Genomic DNA, 16,795 nt, shown 5'->3' with positions numbered 1-16,795 from the left:
TCTCACCTGGTAACTCTCCAAATGATCTCTATATCTATGATTTTATTCCTGTTCTGGTTGTTGCTTAGTTTTTTTGTTTGTTTGTTTGTTTGCATTCAGTTGTTGATATTTGTGAATTCATGACTTTTTTAATGTTCATGGTTTTGATCTTTATCTTCAATAAGTCCCTTTAACATTCCATGTAATAATGGCTTCATGATGATAAACTCCTTTAGCTTTACCTTGTCTGGGAAGCACTTTATCGGCCCTTCCATTCTAAATGAAAGCTTTGCTGGATAGAGTGATCTAGGTTGTAGATCATTGCTTTTCATGACTTTGAGTAATTCTTGCCAGCCCCTTCTTGCCTGCAACGTTTCTTTTGAGAAATCAGTTGATAGTCTTATGGGAAGTCCTTTGTAGGTGACTCTCAGATTTTCTCTTGTAGATTTTAAGATTTTTCTATTTATCTTTAACCTTTGGCATTTTAATTATGCCGTGTCTTGGTGTGGTCCTCTTTGGGGCCAACTTGTTTGGGACACTCTGTGCTTCTTGGATTTGTATGTCTATTTCCTTTGCCAAATTAGGGAAGTTTTCTTTCATTATTTCTTTCAAATAAGTTTTCAATTTCTTGCTCTTCCTCTTCTCCTTCTGGCACCCCTATGATTCAGATGTTGGGACTTTTGGAGATGTCCCGGGGTCTTCTCGTTTTTTTGAATTCTAGTTTTTTATTTCTGTTCTGGTTGAATGTTTATTTTTTCTTTATGTTCCAAATTGTTGGTTCGAATCCTGGCTTCCTTTCCTTTCCTGGCTCCCTGTGGATTTTTCTTTATTTTACTTAGTGTAACCTTCATTTTTTCCCTTTCTGTTGTTGCCATACTCAGTGAGTTCTCTGAGCATCTTGATCATCAGTGCTTTGAACTCTGCATCTAATAGATTGGCTATCTCCATGTCATTTAGTTCTTTTTCTTGAATTTTGTTCGGTTCTTTCATTTTGGCCATATTTCCTTGTCTCCTCAATCTGCCAGCCTCCCTGTATTTGTTTCTATGTATTAGACAGAGCTGCTTTTACCTCCTGTCTTAGTAGCACGACCTACGTAGACAACGTACCTGTAAATTGTGTGGGGTGGAGCCTTAGGTAATTGCCAGGATGGGGCAAGCCACCTAACCACTTTTTGGCTCTGTGTCGGGGGGAAGGCTTAGAGAGGGCACAAGTGCTGGAGGTGTTACCGTCACTTGCCCCATTTCCACTTACGTCACCCACTTCCTGTATGCGCCTGGTACCCTTACAGCTGCCGCCCTGGTGGTGAAACCCAGAGTGGGTACGTTTGTGTACATGCTAAGTCTGTGCAGGCACTTTACGTGGCAAAAATCTGGCAGTTTCTTCCACCATCCCAAACCCTGCTGATTTTTACAGCCACAGGTAACAGGATTATCTTTGTGATGCTGGAACCCTAGGCTGTGTGGTCTGTCCTGGGGCTGGAGTCACTTGCTCCCAAGGTGTTCCTCCCGATTTTTATCCACCACACGGGAATGTGAGACCATCCATTCCAGCGCCACCGCCTCTCAACCCCACGCCACCTCTGCTGGGCCCCGCCACTTGGCCCCTCCTACCCATTTGGATGAATGTGGCTTCTTTAAATCTTTGGTTGTCACACTTCCATACAGTTGGATTTTTCTGATGGTCCTGGGTGTTATTTGTTTTAAGATCTGGTTGTGATTCTTTCTATGGTTGTGTGAGGAGGCAAAGTATGTCTACCTATGCTCCCATCTTGACCAGAAGTCCCGAATGAAATGATTTTCTACCCCCCAAAATTGACTGAAAGTTTTATTCAAATGCTGGTAATATACTGAAAGTATCTGTGCTTACAAAGATGATTAAAGGATGTTATCATAGGCGATTTATGCTTGTTTTGACTTAGATTGATATGTCAGTGACTATGCCCACGTAAGAGGGACTTGGCAATGAATCATGCTATATAGCTTGATTTCATTCTTTTTATAATTCATTATATATATATATATACACACAATATAATTTTAATCATTTTTGTTTTAAAGTTTTTCTGTCTTGATAGCACACAAGGTTATGTGCTAGCCTTGGTCTATTGGTGAAATGGTATAAAACATCACATGCAATTTAAGAACCTTTTAAATATTTGCAATGAATTGCATTTTGACTTCATTGGTATAATGTCAGTAACCAGTAATTTTATGAGCAGGCAATTTAGTCGTGATGGGGAAGAGTCTTTTTTAGATGACAGGTCATTAACACGTCCTCCTCATAAGGCACAGTGGCAAACACCAGGCCCGCAGGCCGAATCCAGCCCCCTTGCTGTATTCTGCCCGTGCCTTGTTTCTACCCAGTGGCAGCATTGAATTCCTTGCCCCTAGTTAAGGTGTAGTTACATGTGTACAGTCCTGACATTACATTCGGCCCTTTGAAGGCAGCTGCGAGGCTGCTGTGGTCCCCAGTGAACGGGAGTTCGACACCCTGTACAAAGTATATATCTCTGCTTCCTTTTTCATTTACAATTCTCTATGTTCTTTATCTTTAAAAATTTGAGTTTCACATTTAATGTCAAAGTTTTTTTAAAAGCTATTTAAATGTACTTATTGTCTTCTAAAAGTCTAAGATTGTATATACTATATACTACAAAAACTCTATACCAAAAATAATTTGGGGTCCTTATCAACATGCCCACAGGATATTTCTTTGTTCTTCACGTGGCATTCGTAATACCATTCTTTCAGACATCTGCTCCCATGGGGTTCCTTCAAGGTGGTAGACATAAATTTTTATAAGCAAAATCATATGCAAAGATAAAAGGAATCTCTGCCCATTCTAAATGTACCATTAGGCCTTTCTATTTGCTTTAATGTAGACTCATATAAAGTGAAGAATGATCTCAATCAGAATAAATTTTCATTGATAACTGATACACATATTATTGGCTCCATAAGATGAATTATATTCAACCAAAGCAATGTAGTCTTATATTTCTAGCTTACTTGACCTCAAAGTCTAGAAGAATGAATTGTAACCAGTTCAATTTTAAGCGAGCAATTCCATTTTAGGAAACATTTTAAAGAAATATATACATAGGTTAAATTATTCTGTGGCTAGTGTGGTCTTACTAAGGTCTCTAAACATTAGAGAATGTTTATGGTCTTACTTGTACAGTGAAAATGTGGCTAAAACACGTTAACCAAGTAATGTATATATAAGAAGCTAAAATATGTAAAGTATAACTTCAGGCACGTTTTTGAACGCTGTCTAACAATTTTGCAAGCTCTCTTGTAGGAAGAAAGCTTACTATATGAAGATGAATTGTTTTCTATTTAATATTATTTTTAAAGCTATGTTAATAAGAACCATACAGAACCCTAGATTTTTGGTTCATCATTCTGTATTCCCTTTTTTAGATTACCTATTTTGTTGCATAAGCTGGTTGTTACTATTTATGGAATAGCAAAAAAATAAAAACACTTATTTAATAAAGAACTGTGACTGAGGCCATAAATGCCAGTTACGTTATTTTCAGTGTTGTTGGTTATATTTAAAATTTCCTTATAATAAAGCACACTTTTATAATAAACTAAAAAAAACCATGATATACACACACATACACTCAGTAGAATACTATTCGGCCTTAAAAAGGAAGGAAATCCTGTCACAGGCTATATAACATGGATGAAACTTGAAGGTATTATGCTCAGTGAAATAAGCCAGACATAAAAGGACAAGTACTGTGCAATTCCACTTACACAAGACACCAGGGGAGTCAGATTCATAGAGAGAGAAATTAGAACGGCGGTTGCCAGGACCCGAGGGGCAGGGAAAAATGGTGAGATGCTGTTTAATAGGTACAGAGTTGCAGTTTGGGATGATGCCAAAGTCCTGTGGTTGTATAACAGTGTGAATGTACTTAATGCCACTGAACTGTATACCTTAAAATGATTAAAATCGTAAATTTTATGTCCATATATTTAACCAGTGCTTCTGAGTCTCCTGAACTGGGATCTAAGCATCACTAAAGAGGCTTCTGAGCAGCACTGACGTCCCTTGCCTGAGGATGGAGGGGCGGCCGACTCGAGAAGAGCAGGGCCGTCCAGCCCCCGCCTCACGGCTTCCAGATCCAGTGTCTCGCTGAGGCCGACGTGGAGCCTGCTGTCCCTCAGCCTCAGTCCTCTTTGTGAGCACCATTTTGGTCAATCAGCACAAGGCCTCCCAACTCCACAGGGAGCAGTCTCTCTCCTGTCAAGGCCTCCTGGAGGGAGCCTCACCTCAGCCTCTCTCCTGTCAAGGCCTCCTGGAGGGAGCCTCACCTCACAGGTGAACGTCCACCAGAGAGTTCGTGTGTAACTCCTCCCCGACACTAAGGGGAGTATTCCTCGTGAAAGAGGAAAGAAAGCCTGCGTAAGTCAACAAAGAATGAGAAACACTCTCATGGGAAAATGGCTAAGAATAGTAATGAAGAAGCATTTAATAAAATGAGAAAAACAGATGGCCAATAAATGTCAAAGTGATAAATCTCATATGCAATCACAAGAATGGAAGAAAACATGACAAGAATGCACTTTTCATACATTATATTGGAAAATTTTTGAAACACTAGTAACCAGTGTTGGCAAGAGTGTGAGGAAAATGACCTGCGTTCTTGGACTGGGGGGACCATAAATACATACATCTGTGGAGGAACTCAGCAACATGCAACAAAAGCCTCCAAAAGATGCACATCCTTGTGTCCTACTGTGTCCGGGGGGTCACTCTTAAGAAACAAGTGGATAAATGCACAAAGACAGATGTACCAAATTACGCACCACAGTGTTGTTTATAGCAGAAAACCTATCCAAACCTCCCAAATAATGACAAAATACATTCTACATAAGAGCACTATATAGCCTTTTTAAATGGTGCTGTGGATTATAGTTTTATCTTTAGTTATTTGGAAGGGTGTTCAGCATATACAAGTTGGAAAAGCAATTTAAAGAACAAGGACTTCCACTTACAAGGGAAAAACTTGGAATCAGTGTTATGGTGGTTGTCTCTGGGTGGAAAATTTGGAATATTTTGATTGTGATTCTGGTTGTTGCTTATCTGTATTACCTAGTTTTTCTACACTGATCATGTATGGCTGGAGTTCATTTTTCATCTCCCATTTTGGCACATGAAGAGGAGTACACAAAAGAAATCATAGTTAGGCAGGTTAAAGGTGTTCACAGGCTGCGTCCTTGTGTAATGTGGGAGCGTGGTGGGCGAACTGAAGAGGCAATAATGAGAAGAGGTGTCAAGGGACGAGCTGTTCAGGGGAGCCAGTCCCTTTGGAAGAAGCAGAGTCTCCAGTGTTTACCAAGCGCCCAGCACCGAGTGCCATCAAGGACACTGTGAATCTGCAAACGGCACCAGGCTATGGCTGGAAAGGTAGTTTACCTTTTACCCTCACCAGCTGCCATTTAAGGGGCACAGGCATCAGGTGTCAGGCTCAGCACTTGCCCATATTCTCTCACCTAAGCCCAAGAACAACCATGGCAGGGGCGCGGGATCATCCCTGTTTGAAGGGGGGGGCTAGTGGGTGCAGAAGACCCTATGGGAACAGCCTTCCCTACCCCTCCTCCCCCCATGCCCCTTCACTCCCTTCCCAGCTCCTGCAAAGTGAGTGAGTCCTGTGAGTGAGCACCGCTTCCCTGAGGGAGGGACAAGCACTGTCTCCCAGCAACAGGCCCTGGGCTTGGCAGTGTCCCTCCCAGCCCTTCCCTGTGAGCCGCGTAAGCAGAAGAAATGGGCACTTGGCCTGTCGATCCTGTTTATTTTTCAGCATGTCTGAGGAGTCTGGGATTTGACAGTAGAGCCCCCACATGTTTCCACAGCAACCAGGAATGGGGAACACGTCCCAGCAATGTTGTAAAAGAGCCACAGTCCAGTTGGGGGACAAGGTCATGGGCACACATTGCATACCATGGGAGGGAGCCCCGGGCCTCCCTCCTGCAGGGCCCTTGGGACTTTGTAACCCGTGTTTGGTGCTGGGCGGTTTCACAGGACAGCAAGCCTGGGGGGTTCCGTGCCCAGCAGCCCCTTCCCACTACCCTGCCAGCTCCACTTTAGCTGGAAACAGTGCCAGTGCCAGGAGCTAACAGAGGGTGGCAATTCAGAACACCCCTGGGCCCACGGGCAGGGCTGTGGGCCCAGGGGCGCAGGTTGCACCATTGCCTGGGCTCCTGAGGGCGCTGTTCTAATAGATTGGGACGAGGGTCCTCCTGCAGTCACACTGGCACAGCCCGTTCGGGATCCAAACAACTCACTCTCAGGGACCTCGACCAGGACACAGACAAAACTAGATGGGAAGCAGAAAAACCCTCAGAAGTAGAAATACAGATTTCTAAAGCCAGAGTTGTGAAATCACTCACTAGCAAGAAAAGCAGACCCCCAGTCAGAGCAATTTGCCTTCACTGGTGTATCTCCCGCCTGTTGTAACGAAGTACAACACCTCGGTGGCCTATAAACAACACAGACTTGTTTCTCCCAGGTCTGGAGACTGGAGGTGCTGGCCTGGTCGGTTTCTGGTGAGCGCCCTCTTCTGGCTGCAGTCCCATATCCTCTCATGGTGGCAGCCAGGAGCTCTTGGTGGTGCCTCTTAAAGGGGCACGCATCCTATTCCTGAAGTCTCCACCCTCGTGCCCTAACTACTTCCCAAAGGCCCCACCTCCTAATACCAACACCTTGGGGATCAAAATTTCAACATATAGTTTGGGGGGGGGGTGACAGAAACATTCAGACCACAACATCCCCCCAGTCAGTTATCTGGCTTCCCAGTTAACAGAAGATGAGAAGAGCCTGGGGGTAGAGTGGATGCCCCTGTCAAGTCCCTTTTATTTGGCCTGTGCACCTGTCCCCCTGTGCCCTAGCACCTGAGAGTATTGGCTGGTACGGACTCACAGACGTCCCCTTCTTGGGAGAACTGTCTTCGGCATGAGCAGGAGGTGGTTTAGAAGCATTCCCCCATCCCCATCCTGGACAGCCTACAGCCAATGACAGACTGACATGGGGTACAAGAGTCGTTGCCTTGTCTCGAGGTGTAACCTACCTGGGTGCAACTCACCAGAGCTCCCTGTGCAGTGGGTCTCCAGCTGAGACCACACCCTTGCTCAGCTTACCCGCCTTGTCCTACTCCCTCCACAGCCCTCCTTCCAAAAGCACTCCCCGCAGAAATCCAGAGCGGCAAACCCACCGCCCAGTCTCTGCCTTCAGAGAACTTGAACTAGAACTCAGAGTTCAGGAGAGAGCAGCTATTGGTGCATGGCCACCGCCCACTGTTTTCAAGCTAGACCCTTAGGTCTGGCTTAACTCCTCCCTCTCCCTCACACCAGATAACACATGAACACTGCACCCCACAGCCCTGGTGCCTGAGCGTGAGTCTGTCCACTGGTCTCTGAGCCTGTGACACCACCCAAGCACAGGACACCACCATTTCCTACTGGTCATGCTGCGACCTGTGCAGCTTCTCTCCAATCTGTTTACCTCATGTCACCTGAGAGAGCCAACCAGACCATGTCACTCCCCTGGCCAAACCACTCAATGACTCCCACTCCATTTAGAATGCAGTCTTCCTGGACCAGACCAGACTTGACCAGGGCTGTGCTGACCACCACTTTCACCTCTCCGCCGTCTTTCACCCCCATCACCCTCAGAAATCCCACAGCCTCAACCCCTCAGGACACCAGAACAGCCCATAGTATCCTGGCTGTGTGCAGACACCTGTGGTGCCGTGGGCGTGCTGTGCAGAACACTCTCCCACCATGAACCGCCTGGATCTCTCTGTGTGCCCCTTTACTGCTTATGTTCTTTATTGAAACAATTGCTTGAATTCTTGGCCTCCTCAGGCCCATGAGGTCAGGACAGGAAATGTTTTATTCATGGCCGTGCCATGGGCCATAACTAGGTAGCTATATGTCTATAATAAGTGAGTGCAATAATAGGGGGTGGCCTGATTTCAAGAACTCAGAAAGCATAGCCGTCCGGGGCTACCTAGTATGGGACGAAGAGGCTTTCCCACTGACTCTCTTGGCCCCTAAGACATTCCTGCACCAGAGTTGAGAACAGTCTACTCTGACACAGAGGAGGAGAAACTAGCGGGTTCTCTGGGAAACTCTGATGTTAGTAGGACAAGTTCTAATTCTCGGTTCTTGTCACTCTGACCTTGAATAAGAAAGTAGGTTGTAGCTCTGGCCTGCAGTTCTGTCCATATCGCTCCCTGGGCAGCTGAGTGGCCTGCTCCTGGCCTCCTGCACATTTGAGGTGACTCACAGCTTTCTGCAGCTCACTACGTCCTACCTCAACTCCCCTGTCCCTCACGGGCCAGCACCAATTCCCTTCTCCATTGGCTCTCCTGTGCAGCAGGCCCCACCCTCTAGGATACCAATTATCTTACATGTTTGTCTTGTTTTGTGTCTGTCTCCTGGCAGACTGAGCCACGAGGGCCGGTGGATGGGTGTTCCCTGTTGTGTTGGGTGCTGTAGCCACAGTTACCCAGTGCCTGGCACGCAGCAGCCGGGAACTCTCTGTTGAATGACTGCGTAAGATCAAAGCATATAGCTGAGAATCGGCACACAGGATAGAGTATTGCAAATTCTGAGATGAGATTCCGGAAGCATAAAGCCCAGAAGCTTTGAAGCTTGGCTTGGCAGGTGGCCCGATGGCCAAAGACAGCTTGGTGAAGACAGAGATACTCAGTCCTGGTTCTTTCCCTTTGTTTTCTCTATCAGTGAAAATGATTTTTAATCCAGGAGAGAAGAAGATTATGTAACAGTATATTTCAGCTCTGAAAAACTCATGAGGGAAGATAAAGCACTTTTTTCTTCTCTATTACATTAAGCTGCACCCCACTCTGCTTCCAGCGTTGGCAGCAAATCCAGTCCCTGTAATTTTTTGGAGGTCCCTTACCTGCAGAGTTGTTCAAGAGTTCCCGGGGGTGGGGACAGTGCTTCAAAGTGCCTGCATGCCACTCGGCCATGCCTCCTGGCCTTGACCCAGACGATGCATGAGAGGGCATGAGACCCCCGACGACACTCTCAGCCTCTCATCTAGACCTAGCCACTGACCCATGTCAAGGCCCAGTGAACAGGGAAGTGCAGCTCAGTTGGTTGACTGTTGTTCTGAAAAGCAAAAGGTCGCCGGTTCAATTCCTAGTCAGAGCACATGCCTAAGTTGTGGGTTCCATCCCAGGTCAGGGTGTGTACAAGAGGCAACCAGTTGTTGTTCCTCTCTTACACTGGTGTTTCTGTCCTTCACTTCCTCCCTCCCTTCCCCTCTAAAATAAAGGAGGGTACGGACATGGGCAACTGGCATTGAAGGTGTTCCATCAATTCAGATAAGGCAGGTAGGTGCAAGCAAGGACCCCCCAGGGAGGTGGGGCAGGCACGCCAGAGGCATAGAGACAGTTAAGAATCTTTGAGAAATCACAGGAAATGATGATGAGAGGCAAAGGGACTATGGATATGTCAAGTGGGGGTGGGGGGCACATAGGAGCGTGGACACCAAAAATTACACACCGATGAATGTGACCTTGAGTCCCAACAAACGTCTAGGCTAGATTACCAGACCAGTGGTGTGTTATCAAGCTGATGTTTCATGTACGTTAAGGAGAAGAATACATGATTCTGGGGAGTTAATTTCTGTCCAGTTAGCCTCACACCTTGGTAAGTTTCTTGATAGATTGAAACGCATGATAAAAGAGAAACTTCGCTTCGTCAAGATAATTCAGGAGCCTCCTGATACTGGTCCCTGCCGACCAGATGGGGAAATGTCACCAAATGAGTCAGCCCTGCCACGTACAACGCACACTCACTGTGCTGCACTAGACACAGGAATTATAGAAATGAATAAAACATGGCCCTCATCTTGGAGACACTCAGCCCCGTGAGTGAGACAGCTGTGTAAAGGAGTCATTGTGATACACTTTGATAAGTGCCGTGATGGAGTCGTTTACAAAGTGCTGTGTGCGACAGTACAGGTGTGACTTCGTAGCTGGTTGAAGAACATTCAATGTCATGTTCAACGTCATTCAACGTCAGGGTGGAGGGAGGGCTCTACTCCTGCACCACAGAGATTGGTACCAATTCTGTGTCGTCCACGCTCTTTGTTTAAAACTTACATGAAGACATCACAGTTATGTTGATTAAATTTGCCAATGACATCAACTTGTGGAGGAGAGTTAATGCCTTGGTTGTGGGTCAGGCTTCATCGCCTAGAAAATATATGTCAAAACCTTCAAAACCTAGGAAAGGCATGTCAAGATGAAAAGATACAATTGAATAAGGAAACATGTAAAGTCTCCACTTGTATTCTGATCTGATTTTAAGAGAAGTTATTGGGAAAGGCTCCCGAGGGTTTGGACGTCTGCAGGTTCAGCAAAACCCAGCCTCGCACAGGCCTGCTGCAGGAGCAGTTTGGGGGCCACAGGAACAGCAGTGCGGTATCAGAACGATGGTGTCAGTCCCGCCCTATTCTGCCCTGTTTGGACTGGGTCTGGGGAGCTGTACTTTATTAACTGAAGGGGCTCACCCAGGGGCAGTCCTGGAAACTGAGAGACTGCTGGAGATCCAAGGATCTGGGGCTGCTGTGTCCTGGCAGCCTAGGAGAAGCCCAGTGAGACCCCCTCTCCACCCTTGCATCCCCGCCCCCCCTGCAGAATGAAAGGGCCCATTCTGGGGATAGCCCTCCCGCATGAATTAATAGGCCCTAGAAATCACTTTATCGCTCTGCTCGGACCCTGTAAGCCAGCTGCTTCTTTTCCTCCCCTACAAAGAGGGATGACTGATTTCCTTTTCCTTGGGTCTTCAGAGGGTTCTCTGTACCCATTTCCTTAACTTCAGCCGGTGGCCCCTCCTTCAGTCTGACTTTCTGGTGGCCGGGCCCTGTTCCTCCCCTACCAGCCACATCGCAGATGGGCCTCTCCAACAAGCCAGGCTCATGCTGGCGGCACTCCACATCGCACACCTGTCTTTTCCACTCCGCCCTGTCTCTGCTTCCTTGGATCTTGATGGCTACTGGACCTGCATGTTCCAAACCTCAGACTGGTTTCTAAAAATGTTAGCTTTCCTTCTGCCTCATGCTGCTCCGACCAGTCCCCTGACACACACGAGCACGCACTCGTGGGCACACACGCACACACACACTCCTATTCACGACTCTCCAATTTCCCTGTCCGGCTGTTCGGATCCAGAGGGCTTTGATCTGTGGTGCCGAGAGGTAACCCGGCAGATGCGTGGACACTCCTCTGTGGCAGAGCTCAGCTCAGTAAGAGAAACAGTGCTGTGAGGATTCTCTGGCTCCGGAGCACTGTGGAAGGGATCTCTATGCTTGCAGGGACTTAGACGGGGCCAGTGATGCCAGATGTGGCCTTGCACCAGCTCGTTTCACCGCAGATTCCAGAGCCCACCCCAAATGACATCAGAGATCAGAGGGGGAGGCAGGAGACTGTATTCTCGGCAAGTCGACCCAGGGTCCTGAAACTGCCATCTGGCTCAACTGACAGCCTCTAAAGTGAAAATCGCATTTGCGCTTTTTCATAATGGTGAATCTGAGAGGTCAAGAAATTGTTTAAAATGTTAAAGAGTTTAAAAGGTTAAGTTTCAGTCCTGGCTGGTGTCACCGAGTTGGTTGGAGAGTTGTACTGTAACTGAGAGGTTGTGAGTTTGATTCCCAGTCAGGGCACATGCTTAGGTTGTGGGTTCGTTCCCCAATGCAGGTACTTATGGGAGGCCACCAGCTGATGCCTTTCTCTCGCATTGATGTTTCTCTCTCTACCTTCCTCTCTCTAAAGAGCAATTTTAAAAAGAGTACTATGTGAGGACTTAAAAAAGGTTAAGTTTCAGAGGTCCTCATTCCTCAACACTGCCTGCAAGTCAGGATTGCCATTCTTCATGTTTCAAGGGTACTCTTGCTGTTGGGGATTACTTCATGCTTGGGCAGCAACCAGAAGGTCAAGTGCACAAATGCCAAAGCTGTCCAAAGGCTGCACTCCTGGAGTATTTAGGGGGATTCCATGGGGCGCTGGCATGGCCTTGCCTGGCGAGCACGGCGTCAGCCTTGGTCTGCCTCGCGGACTCTGGGAACAGCCCCAAACATTTGCTTTCCGCTTGAGCGGGTGTGCCCTTTAGGGGAGTCCACGGTGTCAGGGCTGGGAGCCAGCACATGACAAACATCTGTTCCAGTTAAAGGTGCAGGAGCTCAGACCCCTGTGTCCACTGGCAGATGAACCCCTTCTCCTCCGTCTCGCAGCCTGGCCTGGGCGTCCCTTCTCCCTGAAGAAAAGGAGTTTTGAACTCTTCTCATTTAGTAGCTGAGATTAGCATCTCTCTACAATTATATATATATGCATGTATACATATACAAATATTAAAAAATATGTACGTGTATTACCTGCCATTTATCTGACCAATTCCTAACCTTTCTACCAGGGCTGTACACTCTCTCTTTTTCAATATACCTCCTTTCCACAAATGAAATTTTTCCCATATCCAAAAAGACGCAAATGAAAACATTATCCATAGTCATAATAGAATGATTTTACTTCTTAAAGGTACGTTTCTTCCCACCATACACTGAGATTCAGATAAACATATGCGAATAAACTAAAACACATTTCATTAATGCTGGATTAAAAGGGACACCTTCTTTTTTTTTTTTTTTTTTTTACTGAATGACCCCAGAACTGTCGCAGAAACAGCTACACTGACCTCGGTGTGGGACAGAGAGTGGACAGGCAGAGGGGGGCACGTGCAGAGGCTCAGCTGTCCCGGGAGGCCTTCCCAGGAACGACTGTGTGCTCAGAAGCAGAAATCCCAGGACAGCTGCTCAGAGCCATTGATGCCCATGAAATCCGCCCACCATAAATCCGGGTGAGATTTATGCATGAATGTGGAGGCAAAACAAGGATTTTGTAATATCAAAGTAAGACACCAAGGGAGCCATTTTACTGCTTTTGGAAAGGCAGAAGCGCGTGCAGGGTCCTACTTGCCCCCCTGTCTGCAGGACAGGGAAGGAGTGGGGCCCGCCCTCTGCACGCTGCCGCTCTCAAGTCTCGGTCTCAGCAGGGCGAGGGGTGGCCCACAGGACAAGGTCGTACCACATCCTGCCAGAGGCGTCCTTGGACCGAGGCTCCCTCCGGCAGGAGAGAGAAGCCCTGCAGGGGCCGTGTAGCACTCTCGCCCTTGGGGACGCACTTTCCTGTTTCTCACCAGCTGTGTCAGCCTGGTCTCTGAGTCCTGTGAAATGGTAGAGAGATGGCAAGCAGTGAGGGCAGCCTGGCTCACCATCGCTTTCTGGCTGCAAAGCAAGTATGTTGTTTTGAGGCGGGGCCGGGGATGGTGTGTGAGGGGCCATCATACAGGTAGCTGTGGCAATGAGAAGAAGTCCCCTTGCCCTGAAATATCTTTGTGAAGAGGACAGGGTGGTGCCCGAGCTCCCACCACTGCAGTTACTTTTTCAGCTAAATGACTTCATAAAGCCACTGCTCAAATGGAAGGAGTAAGGAATTCATGCAGGGATTCCATGTGTCCTCGTCTAGTCCCAGTCAGTTTATAAGACTAATTACGCAGATGTAGCCGAGACCAAGGGCAGGTGTGCTTTGGTATGAGGGCGTCAGGGCCGTGGGCGTGGCTTGGAGGAAGCCTCCTCGCCCTGGGCCCCCCCCCCCCCCCCCCCCCAAACACAGGAAAAATGTGGATACAGNAGCAGGGGGGGGGGGGGGGGGGGGAGGAGGCAGAGTCGGGGTGAGGGTGCGGAAGGAGTATAATAATAGGTCACAACAGCGGGGGTCTGGAGAATAAATAGTTTTCGCAGACGAGGTGATGTCACAGTGGACTTCACATGCAAGTTCTGTTAAAACTAGGTGGAGAAAATGCAACCAGAATTTATTCTGGTCCAAAAAGCAGCACAAAATTACCTTGAAAAACAACTTGTTTTCATCACCAGAAATCATTTGTCGCTTGTTACGCTCAGGATCTGAACAAAAGAGTGTTGCAGATTCAATCTCCGCCTCCTCCAAAGCTCTCCCATCAAAGAGAGACACATCAGCGGGGCCCAGGGAGCAGGAAAAAGGCATCTAAACGTGAATGGGCGGTGCGACGTTAGGGCACGTGGAACTCGGGACCGCACAGCTGGGACGAGCAGGGGCCGCGGACAGGCAGCAGTCAGTCCTCCATCCTCGGCATTTAGCGTCCCTGCCGGGTGTCAGGCCTGGCACTGGGAACCTGGAGGTTTATTAAGATGAAAAAAATCGGTCCCTGCTGTCGGGGAGGTTGCCAGTAAAATATACACACAACCCAGCGGAACAGCACAGATGGGAAGTCAGACAAGCTGCCACCAGAATTCAATTGCGTGGTGCCGCCCTGAGCAACGGTTTCCTCCTCGGTAACAAGGGGTGAAAGTGTCCACCTCCCAGGGCTGTGTAAACACTGACGGAGCTAATAAAAAGTCCTAATGCAATCACTAACCTAATAAATGCTAGTTCCCCTCCTTCCTTCCTTCCACAAATTCCTCTAATGCAAGGCAGAAAGCGATGTGTCACAAGAGAGGAAAGGAAAATGTTTGAGAGTTCGGAGAAGGCAGGAACAAGTATTCACAGCTAGGGAAGCTCAGAAGTTCATGGAAGAGGTGCCATTGCACTTGGCTTTGAAGATTTAAATATGCTGGAATGGGCGGAGGGACAACATGGGCAAAGTCCAGGGGCAGGTGAATAGCTAGAATCATACAGAATGTTGGGAGATAACCAAGGACCAGGTCATGGGGGCCCTGATGCTGGTAAGATTAAACCTCAGCTATAATCAAAGGTGTTTCAGGAAGAAAGGCGAGATTAGTCGAGCTTTGCATTCTAAATATAAATCTTACGGCTGGGTTTATATCAATTGGAGAGGAATTCTTATCAATTCTAGAAACAAAAAGTTATGACAAAAAGCAGTGATGGTCCAAACTACGGTGGTAAAGTGGAATAAAAGGTAGACAGGAGATTCAGTAAGTAGACCCCTCAGGGAAAGCGTGGAAGAGCACTCATGTATGCTTGTGGCCTCAGGGGCAGAAAGGATGGTTGCCTCTTTAACCGAAACAGGAGCAACACAGAAGGTGTGAATGCCAAACCGCTGAAGTCTGTTTTGAACTATTCAGACTTCCGGGAAGAAAGAAACTTCAGGCAACTCAGATTCTGAACTGGAGCTCAGGAGAGAGGTCCCACGGAGAGGATCGTTTGTGAATCACCAACATCAAGAATGACGGAGAAGAGGGCTGGGGTCAGAGTTCTGGGACGTGGGCATCCTGGGAGTGCAGCCCCCCGTGGGAGCCCAAGAAAGGGGCGCTCCTGGCAGAGGGGGGCTCGCTAGCGACACCAGTGACCAGTGGTGCAGAGAGGCTGAAGAAAACAAGGGGGAAGACTGGAGGTTTATAATTCAAAGCTCATTGACTGTATCTCTTTTATACCCTTACTCACTTTTGTTGATTTTTTTTCGCTTTTGGCTTTCACAAGGACAGCTTTTGTAACAACAACAAAAATGACTAATGACCTTGACGAGGTAAATCCCAGATTGCCGAGGCCGAAGGGAGAGTCCAAAGCTGGGAAGCACAGCGGTGATTGCTCTTTGAGGAGAAGTTTTCCAGCGAGAGGAGAAACATACAGCTCAAGAAAGCACAGAGCCAAGGGGCGGCTGCGGGGCGGCTGCGGGGAGGATGCGGTGATGCGCCAGGACTCGCCTCCCTTGGGAGGGCTGGCTGTTAAATTCCAAGGAATTCTGTGAGCTTCTTGTTAAACTGGCTTGAAATACTCCCACAATTCGAGTGTTTGCACAAATGCTACAAACCAGCCACCTGCCCTCACCCCAGCCAGCTGTAAACACTCCACACTTCAAGGTGGAGGAGGCTGTGTGGATATGACAGCAGAGAGGGAGAGGTTGAAAAGTGGGCAAGGTAGAGAGATGGGAGGTTGGCAGAAGGGAGGTGACGCAGTGCCACAGTTTCACGAGGACCAGGGTATCAGCACGCCTGGCAGGGGCAGTGAGCTTACTGAGGATGTAGGATCATGAGGACAAGATGCTGGAAGGGCCATCATTGCACGGGTTCAGGTGAAAGAGCTAATGAACCTTCTAACCTGCTGACTTAACTGAGTTAATAGGCTTCAACTCCGTATCTCAGCAACCAAAAAAAATTAGGTCAAACTAATAAATATGTGCTTGGGGAAAAATAATTTCTTTCTTTTAATCATCACCCAAAGATATGTTTATTGATTTCTTTTTTTAGAGAGAGAGAAAGAGACATTGATGTGACAAAGAAACATCAATAGGTCGCCTCCTGTGTATTCCCAACTGTTGTGGAACCTCTCTGCCTGGTTTCAGGAATTGTAACTATCCCCTGTGGCTAAGGATGAGTGAGCGACCTCTGGAATGCGAGCCACAGGAGACAAAGCTTGTCTCTGGTAGCAAACCCTGCCTCAGTTTCCTCCCTGCCCCCAAAGCATGGTCGGAGTCCATGACAGGTAAGACCCCTCGGAGGAGGGGCAACCTAAGCCAGACAAAATCACTTGGGAGGCCTTCATGGTAGGACTCAGGGGCTGCAACAAAGAGCGGGCAATGGACCCCTGCTCCCCAGCTGTGTGACATGTTCTCTGGGAGAAGCACTTCCTGGCTCTAATCCCCTTAAGCCTGAATACCTGATGGGGAGGGGTGCAGCTCCTTGCCTTGCTAGAGCGTGTCCTGGGGAAAAATCTGGCAGCACAAAGACTTCCTGGTAAACCTGTGAAATCTGCTCTGCTAAGAGTGCTTTCATTCATATGTT

The sequence above is a fragment of the Sturnira hondurensis genome, unplaced genomic scaffold (assembly GCF_014824575.4).
Source record: "Sturnira hondurensis isolate 20B ecotype Veracruz unplaced genomic scaffold, ASM1482457v3 Scaffold0010428, whole genome shotgun sequence".
Classification (NCBI taxonomy): Eukaryota; Metazoa; Chordata; class Mammalia; order Chiroptera; family Phyllostomidae; genus Sturnira; species Sturnira hondurensis.
Note: the sequence above shows the minus strand (reverse complement) of the source record.